This window comes from Hipposideros armiger, unplaced genomic scaffold, assembly GCF_001890085.2.
Source record: "Hipposideros armiger isolate ML-2016 unplaced genomic scaffold, ASM189008v1 scaffold_132, whole genome shotgun sequence".
NCBI lineage: Eukaryota > Metazoa > Chordata > Mammalia > Chiroptera > Hipposideridae > Hipposideros > Hipposideros armiger.
In genome coordinates, this window is record NW_017731482.1 from 1,697,348 (window position 1) to 1,715,661 (window position 18,314).

The window sequence follows — 18,314 nt, forward strand, 5'->3', positions numbered from 1 at the left end:
TCCCATTTTAGGATTTTCTTTACATGTGATCATGTCATATGTAAATAGTTTCATGTCTTTCTTTCAGATCTGGATGCTTTTGCTTCTTTTTCTTGCCTATTTGCCCTGGCTAGAACCTTCAGTACAATATTGAATAGAAGTAGCAAGAGAACATCCTTGTCTTGTTCCTTCCTTTAGGGGGACAGCAGTCAGTCTTTCACAATTGAGTATAATGTTAACTGTGGGTGTTTTTGTAGATACTTTCTCATATTGATGAAGTTCCCTTCTGTGTCTAGTCTGTTAAGTGTTTTTTTTTGTTTTGTTTTAATCATGAAAGAGTGTTGGATTTTGTCAAACTCTTTTCTGTATCTATTAAATGTTCATGTAAGTTTTGTTTTTTTATTATATTTATATGAAGTATTACATTAATTGATTTTTGGAAGTTAGACCAAACTTGCATCCTACTTGGCCATAGTATATTATTGTTTTTATATGTTGCTGCATTTGGTTTGCTAGTATTTTGCTGAGGATTAATTTTCTTAATCCTCATATTCTTAATAGATATTGGTCCATAGATTAATTTTCTTGTGATGTATTTTTCTGGTTTTAGTATCAAAATAATATTGGCCTCTTAAAATGAGTTGACAAGTGTTCCATCCTATTTTAACTTTCGGAAGAGTTTGTGAAGAATTAGCATTGATTCTTCCTTAAATAATTGAAAGAATTCAGTAGTGAAGCCATCTGGATTTAGGCTTTGTGGGTAGTTTTCTGATTATTAACTCAATCTCTTCACTTGTTATTTGTCTATTCATTTGCTATTTCTTCTTGAGTCAATTTTAGTAGTTTGTGTCTTTGTAAGAATTTGTCCATTTCATCAAGGTTATCTAATTTGTTAGCATACAATTGTGTACAGTATTCCTTTATAATCCTTTTTCTTTCTGTTAAGTCAGTAATAATGTCCCTTCTTTCATTTCTGATTCTAGTAATTTGAGTCTTTTCATCAGTTTAGCTAAATGTTTATCAATTTTGTTGCTCTTTTCAAAGAATGAATTTTTTGTTTCATTGATTTTTCTCTATTGCTTTTCTATTCTTTATTGCATTAATTTCCACTCTAATTTTATCATTTCTCTTCTTTCAGTTTTCTAATTCTCTCTCTTTTGTTTTGTTTTGCTGCGAAAAGCTTTATTGTTTCAATTTGGTCCATGGCATGGGAGAGGGTTCCAGGGTGGTTAGAAGGATGCCTAGTGGCTTCAGGGAGAGGCTCAGGCAGAAACCCAATGCCATGGGGATGCAGAAGGGCCCCTTAAAGGCCTCTGGGCTCCAAAGACTCCTAGTTGTGCTTGAGGGTAAGCCTTTTGAAGAGATACTTGCCAAGCCCGGCACAGAGCTATGCGGGCAGAACTCAGGGCATGCAGATACAAAAGGGCCTGGTTCCGGTTCTTCTCCATGACCACAGCGGCTTCCATGGCATCCTAAGTTGTACCCCATTCATCTTGGGAAGGCTCCTGCAGGTCCTGAAAAAGGGCGCCACCACTGCGTTGGTTTTGCATCAAGAGACGCTGGGCACCCTCATGCTTCTCCTCCGCCAACTGGCGGAAGAAGTAGCTCACACTCTATGGAGCCACATCTTCGTGGTCACAACAGAAACCCAGAGAGAGGTAGGTGTAGGATGCCTGCAGATGCTGGTTCGACCAGGTGGTTGACAGCAGCCTCCACCTTGGTGGAATAATTCTGACAAACTTGGGAGCTCATGGTTGCTCAGCAATAAGGAGTTAAACTCAAAAAATGGTGTTGGCTGGTTTCAGAGGCCAAGGATGGCAGGGTAGGTTCTGAAGGTTGAGACTGGAAAAGAAGTTGGAGGGTGATCAGAGGATGGAAAAGGGGCGTCCCTGGGTCTGTTCCATCCAAACACTGTTGAAGCAAGAGACAGATCCAGGGGACCGCCGAGGGCACTCTCCTAATTCTCTTTTCATCAGAATCTAATCTACTAAACTGGGCCTTGGGTTTTGTGTTGTGTGCATGTATTCCAATAAATTTTTATTTACTAAAGCAGGAGGCAGGCCAGATTTGGCCTGTGGGCCACAGTGTGCCCATCTCTGATCCAGAGTAATGGTTCCCAACCTTGGATGTAAACATTTTAAGGAACTGACCCCTGTGTCTCACCCCCTGAGATTCTAATTCAACTGATCTGGGTTGAAGTATGATAATCATTGTTTTTTGCTTGTTTGTTTTTTGTTTTAAGCTCTCCTAGGTGTTTCCAATATGCAGCCAAGCCTGAGAGCCATCTCTTCAGAGCAGGGATCTGACCTTTTGGAGTTTTTGTCTGTTTGTTTTTTACTTAAAACAGAAATCTATCTCAGAATTTGGAGGCCAGAAGTCCAAGTTGAAGTGTCAGTAGGGCCATTGTTGAAGACTCAAGGGGAGATTCCTTTCTTGCCACTTTCAGCTTCTGGTGGTTCTAAGCATTCCTTAGCTTATGACTGTACAACTCCAATCTCTGGCTCTGTTTTCACATGGACTTTTCCTCTACGAACTCAGGAGTAGCCAAATGAAAGAGATGCATAGGCCAAAGTATGGGGGATGGAGTGGCATGGAGCTTCCATGCCCTCTCAGGGTGTGTCGCCTTTACGGGTTTAATTTCAGTTTTGTATTTTTTATTTCTGCAATTCTTTTAGATTCTTTTGCAAATTTTCTATAGCACATTTTATGGTTTCCTATTCTCGATAGAGATCTTTAAACATCTTTCCCTTCTTTATAGTCAGCATACTTGTTCAATATCTGAAATATTTGTGGATTTTTTCTGTTGTCTATTGTTTTGCTAGTTATTGCTCATAGACTGCTTTCTTTGTCGCCTTGTGTTTATGTGTGCATTGGACACTATATTTGACAACTTATTTGTGAGAATAAATTTAGATTTGTAATAAAAGTAGTTTCTTCAGAGAGGACTTGCATTTGCTTCTGTCAAATGCCTGGGAGTTCAACTACTTTAGGGCGTAAAATTCTCTGGTGCTCTTGTAAATCGATTTATTCTGTAATTGTATGTAAAATGTTTCTCTGCTAATTCATCACTCTGGGTGTGAGGTCCCAACATATTGTGAGAAGTTTTTCCCATTAGACTCTCAATTTTTTGCAGTCCCTGGGTTTCTTGCCCACCAGGGTTTTAAAATTAAGGTTCAAAATTTTCAAAGTTGGCAAATGCTTTCAGGGCAAACACCAAATTTTCCCTAGTTACCTCTCTGAGATGACATTTTCCCTTCATTTTGGCCTGGTAATTTCTTGCAGGCTTCTCACCTTTCCTCTGTGATTTAAAAGAAGGTTAAAAAATGTATTGAATTTGTTATTTAGTTATAGAAGGGAGGTTAATACAAATAACCTAGTCAGCCAATTTAAGAAACATTGTTATTTTGATAATTATCTTGTTTCTGTAAAATATTACATCAAGTTGATCTACTGTGCTATGTTTTTAAATGAGTCTCATTTTGTAGGAGTCTTAGCTTGTCTCCATTTTTTTTCTATAATAGATAATAACAATGAACATCTTTGTGCATAAAGCTGTTTTTCTGCATTATTCCATAAATCTGCATTATTCCATACATCTAACTTCTTAGGAGTATAGTTCTTGAGGACTATACTAGAAATGTTTAGGACATTTGGTTTCCAAAGGGTTGAACTAATTTCTTAGAAATAAATTGCATGATTGTAATCTTTTCAGCTCTGTCTTCATAATATTAATATTAACTTTAAAACCAAGTTCGATAAACTAGTACTGGCCATCTGTGTAAACAGTTCTCAGGCAAAAGATGAACTTTTGTCAGTTTTATTTTAAAATATTAACTCTTTTACATGAACATTTAAGTTCAATTTAATGCAGCAAATACTTGCATGTCTATAGGGTACAGGCATTCTTCTAGGTGGTGTAGATTCAGTGGTAAACAATATAGATTCTGGTCCATGCCCTTCTGAAACCTGAGGTGGGGAGCTGCAATATTGAGGTTTATAAGAAATACATATTCAAATGACCTAAAAATGTTTCTCATAATATATATGTGGTTGTCTTAAACAGTTCCTGGCAGAGAGCTTCTAAGCCCTTGGAATTTCTTAAGTGATGTGTGCAACAAGTTGTCTTTTGTTCTGTTAATGAAGTACTTTTTGGACTGCATCTGAGAATGGGGGCTGGTTTGCCAGGGTAGCCAACCAAGTGATTAGAGGGTTGGAACCTTCAGTCCTACTCCCTGACCTCTAGGGTGGGGAGAGGGGCTGGAGGTTGAATCAATCACCAATAGCCAATGTGTTAATCAGTCATGCCTATGTAATGAACTCTCCATAAAAACTCAAGACTGAGTTCAGAGAGTTTCTGGATTGGTGAACACATGGAGATTCGGGAAGAGCATCGCACCTGTAGAGGGCATGGAAACTCCTTGCCCCTTCCCCAATACCTTGTCCTATGCATCTTTTCCATCTAGCTGTTTCTGATATATATAATCTTCTTACAATAAACTGATGATCCAGTAAGTAATGTTTCTCTGAGTTCTGTGAGATGTTCTAGAAAATTAATCAAACCCAAGAAGGGGGTTGTAGAAATCTCTGATTTATGGCCAGTCAGTCAGTATAGATAACAACCTGGACTTACAATTGGCATTCTGAGTTGGAGGGGGTTGTTCAAACCTCCAGTCTGTAGCCATTTGGTCAGAAGCCCAGGTGACAACCTGGGCTTGTGACTGGCATGTGAAAGGGGGAGTTGTAGTCTTGTAGAACTGAACCCTAAATATGTGGAATCTGATGCTATCTCTGGGTAGATAGGATCAGAATTGAGTTGAATTTTTGGACATCCTGTTGGTGTCTGAGAATTGCTTCATGTTGTGTGGAGTGAAGGCCCCTAACTACACACACACACACACACACACACACACACACACACACACACACACAAATTGGGTCCAGGAACCTAATTTAGAAGCACAGACAAATAACACATTATTGAATACACTGTGATAAATGCTTGGACGACAGTAGTGCAGAATATAATGAAGGTACAGAAGAGAGACACTTAGCCCAAACTGGGAGGACCATGGAAGATATCCTAGAGAAAGGAATAGCTATGCATGGTAAGTCTTGATCTCAGATAGCCTAAGTGCTCCAACTTTGTCCTTATTTTTCAAGATTCTTTGAGTTTTTTAGGTCATTTGCATTTCCATATACATTTTAGAATAAGTTTGTTAATTACCCACTTCCAAAAAAAGGCCTGCTGTGATTATGAAAATAGTATATCTCTTTATTTTTAGAGAGTTTCTTTAATTTCTCTCAGCAATGTTATGTAGTTTTCAGTGTAGAGGTCTTATAAGTCTTATACATATTCTTAAATATTTTATTTTTTATACAAATATAAATGTTTTCATTTTATAGCATAGCTTGGAATCGAAGAATAATAAGACTTAGACAGGGAAAGGGGATGTGGCATTGCAGGCAAAGGAAACAAAATACGATATTTGGATGCTGAGTGCTCAAAATGACAAATATCTGCTACAAGCTTCTTTTATCATGCTGACATGGAAGAAATATTGCTAAGGTGAATAACAAGAGCAACAAAGAAGAGTCTGCAGCTATACACCTAATATTAATATCTAATAATGTCTATTAGGATATTATCTAGCAATAAAACAATAATATCCAATACATTTATGATTTAGCTTAAACTCTTTTGGAGAAGAATAAATTTGGAGAACTTAAATACCTGACTTCTGGACTTGACTACAAAACTACAGCAACCAAAAGAGTGTGTGGTACCAGCATTAGGATAGACAAAGATATCAATGGAACATACTAAAGAGCCCAGAAATAGACTCAGAGTCACTTGATTTTCAACAAGAGCACCAAAACAAGCCAGTGAGAAATGGAATGTTTCTTCAACATATGATGCTGAAACAACTGAATATCCATCCGGGGGGGTACCAACCTTGACGTCTACCTTGCACCAAATATAAAAATTAATTTTAGATGCATCATAGATGAAAACAAAAAGCTAAAGCTGTAAGCTTATAATAGAAAACAAAGTAGAATATCTTTGCAACTTGGAAATTGGAAAAGGTTTCTTAGGATAGAGAAAGCATTAATCACAAAAAGATAAAATTGATAAATTAGTTGTCAGCAAAATAAAAACGTCTGTTCATCAAAAGACAGCCTTAAAAAAATAATTAGGTAAGCTACAGATTGGGAGAAATATTCTCAAAACATATATCTGATAAAGAACTGATATTCAGGATATATATAGAACTCCTAAAATACAATAATAAAATGAAAGAAAAATCCATATCTTTTTATTGTAATTGACAAAAACAGTCTTAATATAGCTTAAGTAGAAAACATTCTTTGCAAAATAGTGTGAATTTTTTAATGCCACTGAAGTGTACACATAAAATGGTTAAAATGGTATATTTTATGTTATTTATATTTTACCACAATAAAAAAAAATGAATTTAGTGGTTTATGTGCCTGAAAAAGACAGAAGTGGAGCTAGCGTTAGGCATCCCTGGATCCTAACATGAAGACTCTGTCTTATCTTTCAGCTCCACTCTCTGTTTCTCCCTTCCCCTAACCCCAGTTGGTCCTTCTTAATGTTTCAGAAGAAGAGAGTTATGGGTACACACAGCTTCTGCCAAACATTATCCCAGCTAGCAACCCCAAAGGGAAAGAGGATTTATCTCTCTACTTCAGTAGATATAAATTTCAGTAGATATAAAATTGGCCGTCTGTGCCCATCACCCCTATGGCCATGGGGTTACTCCAGAAAAATCACATAAAATGGATAGTGAAGAGGAACAGCTCCTCAAAGGAAGGGCAGGTTCTGTTACTGGAAGAAGGGGAAAGGGGATTTTAAACAGGTTATTTAAAAAACAACAACAAAAACCCCAAGTACTTTCATGGTTAATTTCGTTTCTCCGACTTTAATTAAACAAGTTCTTCACCATCTGTCAGTCACTTTTCTCAATTCTCTCTGAAATATCCTAATTCCTGTACTCTTGTAGCATGAATGATTTTCCCTTTTATAAGCCATTATTTGCCACCATCACAGTGTGGCGCATCAAAACACCTCTAGTAAAGAAACTTTTTTTTTTCTGTTGAAAGAAAATTGTTAACTAAGTCTGCTATATTTGAAAGGTGAAAAATAACCTTCCACTTTTAATGATGTAGTAGTATTCTTTACCTAGAGCCACTTAACATCTATATGTCATTATAAACTTCAAAAAATCATGAAGTATTCTTATATTTATTTCAGTTCTAAACCTTGATTTCCCCAGTTTGTGTTCATTTTTATTTTCTGCATACTTGATAGATAGCTCATTTTGAAATAATGTATTAAGTTGTTTTCTATTTTATAAAAAGTCTTTGTGCTTTTGGATGCTAAATTACTATAAAATGTATGGTACCTTGTTTTTCTATAATTGTGTGTGTGTGTTCTATTTATTCAGTGAAAGAACTGGTAGCCTGTAGTCAATTCCCTATTCCTAACAGTGTTTCACTTCCTGATGAAATCCAAAATTCACCTTTGTAGACAAAGGGAAATTGAATCCGTTGGAGTCAGCTCTGGGCTCTAGGAGAGAAAGCTATGATTTTATGATGATGTGATATCCTCAGGCCTTCATATGTCCTGAAGTTTCTAGGATTATAAAAAAATGACAGATTCTGGACTCAAAGCAACAGAGGGAAAAACCCCACAGATCCAGGAAGCTCAGAGAACACCAAGCATATCATATTCAAGTTGCTGAAAATGTAATACAAAGAAAAAAATCCTGAAAGAACCCAGAGTTAAAAAACAGCCACTGATATAGGTGCAAAGATAAGAATTACATCTAATATCTCCTCAAAAACTATGCAGGCATGAAGAGAGTGGAGTAAAATATTTAAAGTGTTGAGAGGAAAAGAAAAAACCCAACCTAGAATTCTGTTCCCTGCAAACTGATCCTTCAAACATAAAGGAGAAATAAATACTTTCTCAGACAAACAAAAATTAAAAGAATTGTTGCCAGTAAACTTGCCCTGCAGAAAATGCTAAAGAAGTTATTTAGAGAGAAGGAAAATGATACAGGTAAGAAACTTGGATCTACATGAAGAAAGGAAGAGCTTTGGAAAAGGAATAAGTGAAAATAAAATAAAATATCAAGATACAAGGGAAGAGAGGCAGGAATTAGAATTATTTTGTACTCAAATTACCTGTGAAGCAGTATGGGAGTATTTGAAAGTGGACTTGGATTAGTTGCAAATGTCTACTGCAAACTCTAGGGTAAACACTAGCAAAAGTTTTTTTTTTTTTTTAAAGAAAGGTATAACTGATGCTACGAAAGGAGAGAAAATGTATTCATATAATAGGCTCAGTTAAAATAATAAAAGGTAGAAAAACAATGGAAGACAAAAGTAAGACCAAAGGACAAGGGCAACAAATAGAAAACAGTAACAAATATGTTAGATATTAATTCAACTATAACAATAATGACTTTAAATGTCAATGGTATAAATGCACCAAGTAAAAAACTGATTTTCAGAGCAGGTCAAAAAAATAAGACCCAATTATATGTTGTCTACAAGAAACCCACTTTAAATATAAAGACACATGTAGATATACCATGCTAACACTAATTGAAAGAAAGCATGAGTAGCTCTATTAATTTGAGACAAAACAGAGTCCAGAGAAAGGAAAGTTATCAGAGATGACGAGGGACATTATGTAATGATAAAAGGGTCAATTCTCCAAGAAAACATAACATTCGTTAACAAAACTGATAGAACTGCATGGAGAAATAGATGAATCCACTACTATAGTTGATTTTATTTCCCCTTTATCAGGAATGAGCATATCCAGCAGTCAATAAATCATTAAGGACATAGTTGGACTCAGTAGCACTATCAATCAACTAGATGTCATGGACATCTATAGACTACTTCATCTAACAACTGCAGAATACACATTCTTCTCAAGTTCATATGGAGCATTCACCAAGATACACCATATTCTAGGTCATAAAACATACAGTACACATATAAAAGAATGTCTGCTCTCAGACTACCATGGAATTAAACTAGAAATCAGTAACAGAGAGAAAGTTGGAAAATCCCCAAGTATTTGGAGATTAAACAACACATTTCCAGGCTGGCCGAGTGGCTCAGTTGGTTAAGAGCTCGCTCAAGAGCTTGAGCTCTGAGCAACAGCGGTTCGAGTCCAGCCCGAGCTGAGCAGCCGCTGAGCTACCAACAGGTAGCAGGATGGCTCAGCTAAAAAAAAACCCAAAACAACAACAACAAAAACACATTTCCAAATAATAAATGTGTCAAAGAAGAAATCTCAAGAAAAATTTTAAAATATTTTGAACTAAATGAAAATTATCAAAATTTGTGGGATGCAATGAAAGCAGCCCTTAGAAGGAAATTTGAATGCATATATTAGGAAAGAAGTAATATCTAAAACCAATCATCTAAATTTCCATCTTAGGAAACTAGAAAAGAGCAAATTAAATCCAATGTAAACAGAATAAAAATAATAAGGAGAATTAGAGCAGGATTCAATGTAATTGAAAACAGAAAATCAATAGGAAAAAAATCAACAAATTCAAAAGCTAGGCCTTTGAAAAAATTAATAGAATTGATACACCACTAGCCAAGCTAACGAGAGAGAGAGAGAGAGAGAGAGAGAGAGAGAGAGAGAGAGAGAGAGGAGACATAAATTACTAATATCAGAAATGAAAGAGAGGCTATAACTACAGATTCTCTGGACATTAAAAGTATAATAAAGAATACTATGGACAACTCTATGCCAACACATTTGATAACCTAGATTAAATGGACCAATTCCTTGAAAGACAAAATCTGCCAAAACTCACATAAGAAGAAATAGACAATCTGAACAGCCCTATATTAAAGAAATTGAATCAATAATTAAAACTTTCTAAAACAGAAAACATCAGGACCAGATGGGTTTACTGGTGAACTTTCTCAGACATTTCAGGAAGAAATTATACAAATTCTCTACCATCTCTTCCAGAAGTTGGAAGCAGAGGGAATACTTTTTAACTTATTCTATGAGCCTAACATTACCCTATTACAAAAAAACAAAGACATAACAAGAAAAGACCAATATTTCTCATGAACATAGATGTGAAAATCTTCAACAGAATATTAGCAAATTGAATCCAACAATGTATATCAAAATTATACACCATGATCAAGTGTGATTTATTTTAGGTGTGCAAGGTTAGTTGAAAATTCAAAAATCAATTAATGTAATAGATCATATCAAAAGGGTAAAGAAGAAAAATCACATTATCATATCAATAAATGCAAGAAAAGCATCTGACAAAATCTAATACCCATTTATGATAAAATTTCTCAGTAAACTAGGAATAGAGGGGAACTTCCTTGATTTGATAAAGAATATCAAATAAATAAATAAATAAAATAGAATATCTACAGGGGCTGGCCAAGTGGTTTGTTGGTTAAGAGATGGCTTGGGAGCGCAAGCTCTGAGCAGCAGGGCCGCCGGTTCGGATCCCACATGGGCCAGTGACACTGTGCCCTCTACAGCTAAGATGGTGAACAACAGCTTGACCCAGAGCTGGGCTGCCATGAGTCGCCAGCAACTGCGTAGGCTGCAGTGAGGTTGCAGTGGGCTACTGTAAGCTACCGTGAGTGGCCGGCTGCCGTCATGAGCTGCCATCCAATGGCCGGTGGCCGATCTGCCTCAGCCGGGAAGATCGCAATGATCACAATACCAACATGGGCCAGTGAAGCGGCGTCCTCCACAACTAGACTGAGGGACAAAATGACAGCAACTTGTCTGTTCCCCTTCCTTGATTCTCCAATGCTGTTCCCTCCCCCAATTTCCCAATAAAATCTTTAAAAAAAAATAAAAAGAATATCTACAGAAAAACTTACAGCTGACATTATACTTAATGGTGAGAAACTTGAATCTTTCCCTCTAGGATGAGGAACAATGCAAGGATGTCTCCTATCACCACTTTTTTAAACATTGTACTGGAAATCGTAGCTAATACAATAACATAAGAAAAGGAAAAAAAAAGGTATTCTGATCAGTAAGAAATAAAACTGTCTTTGATTGCAGATGACATGATTGTCTATGTAGAAAACCCAAGAGAACTGACAAAAACAAAACCAAAAATTCCTGGAACTAATAACAATTATAACAAGGTTGCAGACTACAAAATTCAATTACTTTCCTATATACCAGTAATGCGCAAGTGGAATTTGAAATTAAAATAATTACACTATTTACATTAATGCCCCCCCAAATGAAATACTTAGGTATAAACCTAATAAAATACATATAAGATCTATAGCAGGAAAACTATGAAACTCTGATGAAAGAAATAAAAAAAGATTAGTCCGAATGGAACGAGAGAGCTGAGTGGTTGTGTGGTCACGTCTCAGAGACCGGTAGCACTTGCAGCATGGCTGACCAACTGACTGAAGAGCAGATTGCAGAATTCAAAGAAGCTTTTTCACTATTTGACAAGGATGGTGATGGAACTATAACAACAAAGGAATTGGGAACTGTAATGAGGTCTCTTGGGCAGAATCCCACAGAAGCAGAGTTACAGGACATGATAAATGAAGTGGATGTTGATGGTAATGGCAAAATTGACTTCCCGGAATTTCTGACAATGATGGCAAGAAAAATGAAAGACACAGACAGTGAAGAAGAAATTAGAGAAGCATTCCATCTGTTTGATAAGGATGGCAATGGCTATATTAGTGCAGCAGAGCTTTGCCATGTGATGACAAACCTTGGAGAGAAGTTAACAGATGAAGAGGTTGATGAAATGATCAGGGAAGCAGATATTGATGGTGATGGGCAAGTAAACTATGAAGAGTTTGTACAAATGATGACAGCAAAGTGAAGACATTGTACAGAATGTATTAAATTTCTTGTACAAAATTATTTATTTGCCTTTTCTTTGTTTGTAACTTATCTGTAAAAGGTTTCCCCCTACTGTCAAAAAATATGCATGTATAGTAATTAGGACTTCATTCCTCCATGTTTTCTTCCCTTATCTTACTGTCATTGTCCTGAAACCTTATTTTAGAAAATTGATCAAGTAACATGTTGCATGTGGCTTACTCTGGATATATCTAAGCCCTTCTGCACATCTAAACTTAGATGGAGTTGGTCAAATGAGGGAACATCTGGGTTATGCCTTTTTTTAAGTAGTTTTCTTTAGGAATTGTCAGCATGTTGTTGTTGAAGTGTGGAGTTGTAACTCTGCGTGGACTATGGACAGTCAACAATATGTACTTAAAAGTTGCACTATTGCAAAACGGGTGTATTATCCAGGTACTCGTACACTATTTTTTTGTACTACTGGTCCTGTGCCAGAAACATTTCTTTTATTGTTACTTGCTTTTTAAACTTTGTTTGGCCACTTAAAATCTGCTTATGGCACAATTTGCCTCAAATCCGTTCCAAGTTGTATATTTGTTTTCCAGTAAAAAAATTTTACCCCCAAAAAAACAAACAAAACTATATAAATGGAGAGCTATTCCATGTTCATGGATAAGAAGACTGAATATTGCCAGGATGTCAGTTCTTCCCAACTTGATCTATAGATTCAACATAATCCTAATCAAAATCCCAGGGAGTTATTTTGTGGATATTGACAAACTGATCATAAAGTATACAGAAAGAGTTAAAAGACCCAGAATAGCCAATATTGAAGTAGAAGAATAAAGCTGGAGGGCTAACATTACCGCCTTCAAGGCTTACCAGAAAGCTACAGTTATTAAGACTAGTAATTAGTGTGGTATTGGCAAAAGAATAGACAAATAGGTTAATGTAACAGTATAGAGAGCCTAGAAATAGACTCATATAAATATAGTCAACTGATCTTTGACAAATAAGCAAAGGCAGTGCAATGGAGCAAAGAGAGTCTTTACAACAAATGGTATTGGAACAGCTGGGCATCCGTATGAAAAAAAAAAATCTAGACACAGACCTTATATCATTTATAAAAATTAACTCAAAATGGATCATAGACTAAAATGTAAAACACATTCCTAGAAGAAAACACAGGAGAAAATCTAAATGACCTTGGGTTTGGTGATGACTTTTTAGATATAACACCAAAGGCACAATCCATGAAAGAAAAAATTGGTAAGCTGGACTTCATTAAAATGAAAAGTTTCTGCACTGTGAAAGACACTGAAAAGACAAGCCACACACTGGGAGAAAATATTTGCAAAAGACATATCTGATAAAAGACTGTTATCCAAAAAATATAAGGAACTCTTAAAACTCAACAATGAGAAAATTAGCAACCCAATTAAAACATGGACCAAAGACTTTAACGGACACCTTGCCAAAAAAGATATACAGATGGTAAATAAGCATATGAAAAGATGTCACATCATTTGTCATAAAGAAAATGCAAAATCCAAAACAGTGACAATACCAAATTGAACTGACAAGGATGTGGAGCAAAAGGAACACTCTTTCATTGCTGGTAGGAATGCAAAGTGGTACAGCCACTTTGGAAAAAAGTTTGTCAGTGTCTTACACAACTAAACATATTCTTACTATTCAATCCAGCAATCATGCTCCGTGGTATTTACCCAAAGGAGATGAAAACTAATGCCCACACAAAAACCGGTACGTGGATATTTAGAGAAGCTTTATTCATAATTGCCAAACCTTGGAAGAAACCAAGATGTCCTTCAGTAGGTGAATGGATAAATATAGTGTGGTACATCCAGACAATGGAATATTATTCAGTGATAAAAAGAAATGAGCTATCAAGCCATAAAAAGACAGGGAGGAACCTTAAGTGCATATTCCTAAGTGAAAGAAGTCACCTGAAAAAGGCTACGTACTGTATGATTCCAACTATATGACATTCTGAAAAGGCCAAAATATGGAGACAGTAGAAAGATCATTGTTAGCTAGGAGTTAGTGGGAAGGAGGAGTGAATAGACAGAGCACAAAGGATTTATAGGGCAGTGAAATGATTCTGTATGTTACTTTAATGAGGGACACATGTCATTATACATTTGTCCAAATCAATATAATGTACAATACCCAGAGTGAACCATAATGTAAATGATGGACTTTGGGTGATTAAGATGTGTCAGTGTAAGTTCATCAATTGTAGCAAATTACTATTCTGGTGGGGGATATTAACAGTGGGAGAGGTTATTCATGTGTGGTAGCAAAAGGTATTTGGGAAATCTTGTGTCTTCTGCTTAATTTTGCTGTGAAACTAAAATGGCTCTAAAAAAAAGCCTATTAAAAAAAGATGTCTATGCTACATTAGCATTGTATCTGAATTCTAGGCAATGTGAAGAGTGAAGGGCAAAAGGTATATGTGAGCCAAGTCTGCCCACCTGTCTTTCTTTAATCAGGAAAAGCAATTGCTTTCCCATGAGCCCCTTCCAGAAGACTTTCCCTTATATCTTTTTTTTTTAAAGGTTTTATTGGGGAATTGGGGGAGGGGAACAGACAAGTTGCTGTCCTTTTGTTCTTCAGTCTAGTTGTGGAGGACGTCGCTTCACTGGCCCATGTTGGTATTATCATTGCACTCTTCCCGGGTGATGCAGTCACTCACTGGCCATTGGACGGCCGCTCTTGGCTGCTCATGGCAGCTCACGAAAGCTCACGTCTGCTGTCAGCCAGCCCCACTGCAGCCTACATTGTCGCCGGTGACTCATGGCAGCCCAGGCCCAGGTCAAGCTGTTGTTCACCATCTTAGCTATAGAAGGCACAGCATCACTGGCCCTCATGTGGGATCCAAACCGGGGCCCCCTGCTGCTCAGAGCTGGTGTCCTAAGCCAACTCCTAACCTACATGCCACTTGGCTGGCCCTCCATTATATCTTATTGGCCAGAAATATGTCACATGGTAACTCCTGGGAAGTAAAATTTATAATGGTAAGGTAATTGCTGTGGCCTCTATTATGGACTAATTGATGATGTTTCTCAAATCAATGACACCAGCCTTTGTCTCTCTTTAGAACTTCCAACCCTGTCAAGTATTTCCACTTTGATATCTCATAGACAAGTATTAAGTATTCTGATTCCATTATTTTAATACTATTTAATACCACTGTTTCAACCATGAGAATATTTTGAATGTAAAAAACCTCATCAGAATTAGGTTAATATTGGTGAATTTTCATTAAGAAAATAATTGTGGAGTAAGCTCTATCAAATTTGATTTAATGTCATGATAAATTTTATAATTTAAACTCTTTTCAGTTTTCCTCTAATTTTTATTTTTTCTAAAATTATTTTTTTAATAAATTTTTTTTACATTTTACAACAAAAATTTGATTCATTGATCAGTTTTTGTCCATGTCAAATGTTTCCATAACCTCTGCCATTTTATTTTGTGACCATTAATTCCACAAAATCTAATTTTTCTGGTGTAGATATCTTTGATGTAGTTTTTTGAGAAAGAAACAAATTACAAGGCAAAAATAGGGAAAGGGAACACTATAGACTAAAAGAGACTTAAGAAACATATCAGTCAGATGCAACCTGTGCACCTTGTTTGATTCTGATTTGAACAAACTGACCACCAAACAAAATTATGAAACATCCCAGGAAATTTGAACACAGACGGGACATTTAATGATAATAATGAGTTATTATCAATTTTTAGGTATGATAATGTTATTGCTATATTTTGAGTTTTTATCTCTTAGAGATATTTGCTAATCTTAGAGGTATTTCATAATGAAATAATATGAGCTCTTGGATTTGCTCCAAAACATTCTGGAGGTAGCGAATGTGGGTGAGGGTATAGAGGAAAGAAAATTGACCTTGAGTTGATAATTGTTGATAGGTACATGATATTAGTTTCTATACTTTTGAGTATCTTGAACTTTTCTACAATAAGAAAATTAGACAGTAAATCCTTCAAAGATTTGATTCTCTAAAATCAACAAATTTTACTGTGTGCAATTTTAGCCATTGTCAATTTTATTCTGGTGTTAATTATTTTTATCAGTAATGTATATTACAAATTGGATAAAAAATTGATAGTGTGTCTTTATTTCTTAACTATCCATGAGAAACTTGTGATAAATTTCTTAGGATGTTTCTGCAACAAGTAACAACAAACCTTAACTCAATTGGTTACAACCGTAGAATGTCCTTTTCTCATAATCAGAAATTCTGCATTGCACCCACACCAGGGTCTATTCATTCAGTGCCTCAGAACTCTGCCATCCTCAGTGTGTCACCCTTGTCCTCAGAGTAAGGGACTACTTCATTTCCAGCCATCACATCTGGACCCAATAATGTCTAAGGGCAGAAAAGGACAGTGTGTCTCTTTTTATTAGCCTGAGAAGTCTTTTCCAGATGTCCTTGGCAGCTTTCTACTCACATCTAATTGCTCAAATTAGATACATGCCTAATCAATCCCTGGCAAAGAGAATGAGACCACATGAGGGCCTTAGATGGGTCCCTCCTGGAGTGAGCTGGAACTAGAGAGACTTGAGCAGGAATATGGAATCTACTCAAAAGTGGAGCTCTGCCAGCATAAGGAAGGGAAGTGGCACAAGGAGAAACTCCAACAATATCTGATAAATACAGGGAGAGACAGGAAAAATAACAAGGGCATGCGTGGAGGGAGAGAGAGAGAAGCTACACTATCCTAAGCTCTTGAACGCACTGTGACATCAACATTTCCTGGGGAGGGTATCAGAACATCATACATCTCCCACAGGAACCTCAAGAGACAGTTAATGTAGAGGTGAGTAGGCGCTCAATGCTTATTTTTGAGTGCATGAACTTTTACATTAGAGGAAATCATCACTGGCCTCTTGTACTTTTTCAAATATTTGGTATAAATCTGTTCCAAGAGCATCCTGTTCTCCCTATGATTTGTGCTCGTGGATCACTTGGAGAAATTGTTTCCACGTTTGATCTCAATCAAGGCAAAGTAAGCACCGATAGAGCTCTGTGGACTACCTGCTTTTACTTAAAGCATTCCTTACCATCAAGAAATGGGATGTTATTTGTCGGAAGTGAATTTCATTCAATTCCTTTATGAGTCACTTTTGAAGTTTTTTCACGATGTCTTTAAAAACCTGAGGCAAGTAGCCTTAGGGCCAGAAACAAGCCTCTTTAGAACAGGTTGAACCAGTTCCCCCGCCCTGCTTCTTTAATCAAGTTAAACAGTTACAACCACCATACAGACTGTAGCTTATTTATCAAATGCATTCAAGGTGAAAAGACATTCAGGGATCTCAGTAAGTCACCTGGGGCTAGATCAAAGTTTGTGCCTGGCCTTGCTATGTGATTCTTTGCACCTGCCTTTTGGTTACCATGACAACTGGAGAGCTCTGGGGAGGAAAGATTGTTTTGACTGCTGGACAGAGAATAGGAGGAAGAATTGGCACAGGTGTAAAAACATGGATTCAGGTCAGGGAACAATGAGAGCTACAGGCTATCGGAATGTGTCCACGCTGAGCTTTTGATGATATTTTGTAGGAAAGACAGGCATGGTTCTGAGTGATATTACAATGCAGAAGATGCGAGTAAGACCTGGAGAACCTAAAGGCCAGTGGGGCAGGAAAGTTTGGTGTAGGTAGCCACAGGGTCCCCTACTCTCCCCTACCACAGATTGTGTGCCCTAGTCTACCCCCAGAATATGAGTGCCTAATCTGCCCAGCCCATCAGCCAGGTAGGTAACACAATGAAAATATAATTAATAGCTAAATAAAAAATCCCCACTCCCTATTATCAGGGTGTGTTGAGTAGAAGAACACAACCAGCTTGATGCTATCTCACTGAGGTGCCCTTTAGTGGAAAGGACTTGGTGGCAGAGTAACAGCAGATGGCCTTCGCAGGGTCTCTCCAAAGTGCAGAAGCAAGTCCCCAACTCCTGGAGCAGCCATGGTGTCTCCTATGGTGGCCCTGGGGGTAGGAACTGGCAACTAGCAAGCTAAAACTAACTTATTGTAGAAGAGGGCAGGTGTTCCCCAGTTGGACCTGGGCTGATTTGGTCCACGTTGGTCCAGACTGGTCCTCACATGGGATGCCCTTCTTGGCAGTTCATTCTGTCTACTTCTGCCCCAGGCGCAGCCACCTCTTGGGCCCCAGCTGCCACAGGGACAATTTCAGAATCGATTCTGGTGTCTACCCATCACAATGCAGCACCATTCCCTCATTTTTTTTCTTTAAAAATTTTAAAATATATTTTTAAAAACATTTTTAGGGCCGGCCGAGTGGCACGATGGTTAAGGACTGGCTTGGGACGCCAGAGGGCCCCGGTTCGGATCCCACATATGAGGGCCAGTGACACTGCCCTCCACAGCTAAGATGCTGAACAACAG

General features: G+C 37.2%; 1 protein-coding gene and 1 pseudogene across 2 annotated transcripts in view; one reads left to right on the forward strand and one right to left on the reverse strand.

Annotated features, from left to right (window-relative positions):
* PGM2L1 (phosphoglucomutase 2 like 1) overlaps window positions 1–18,314 on the reverse strand; it is a 109,686-nt gene that overhangs the window by 65,680 nt on the left and 25,692 nt on the right. The window lies entirely within an intron of this gene.
* LOC109386334 (calmodulin pseudogene) lies at window positions 11,368–12,262 on the forward strand (annotated as a pseudogene). The gene has a single exon (XR_002124775.1). The product of XR_002124775.1 is annotated as a calmodulin pseudogene (transcript).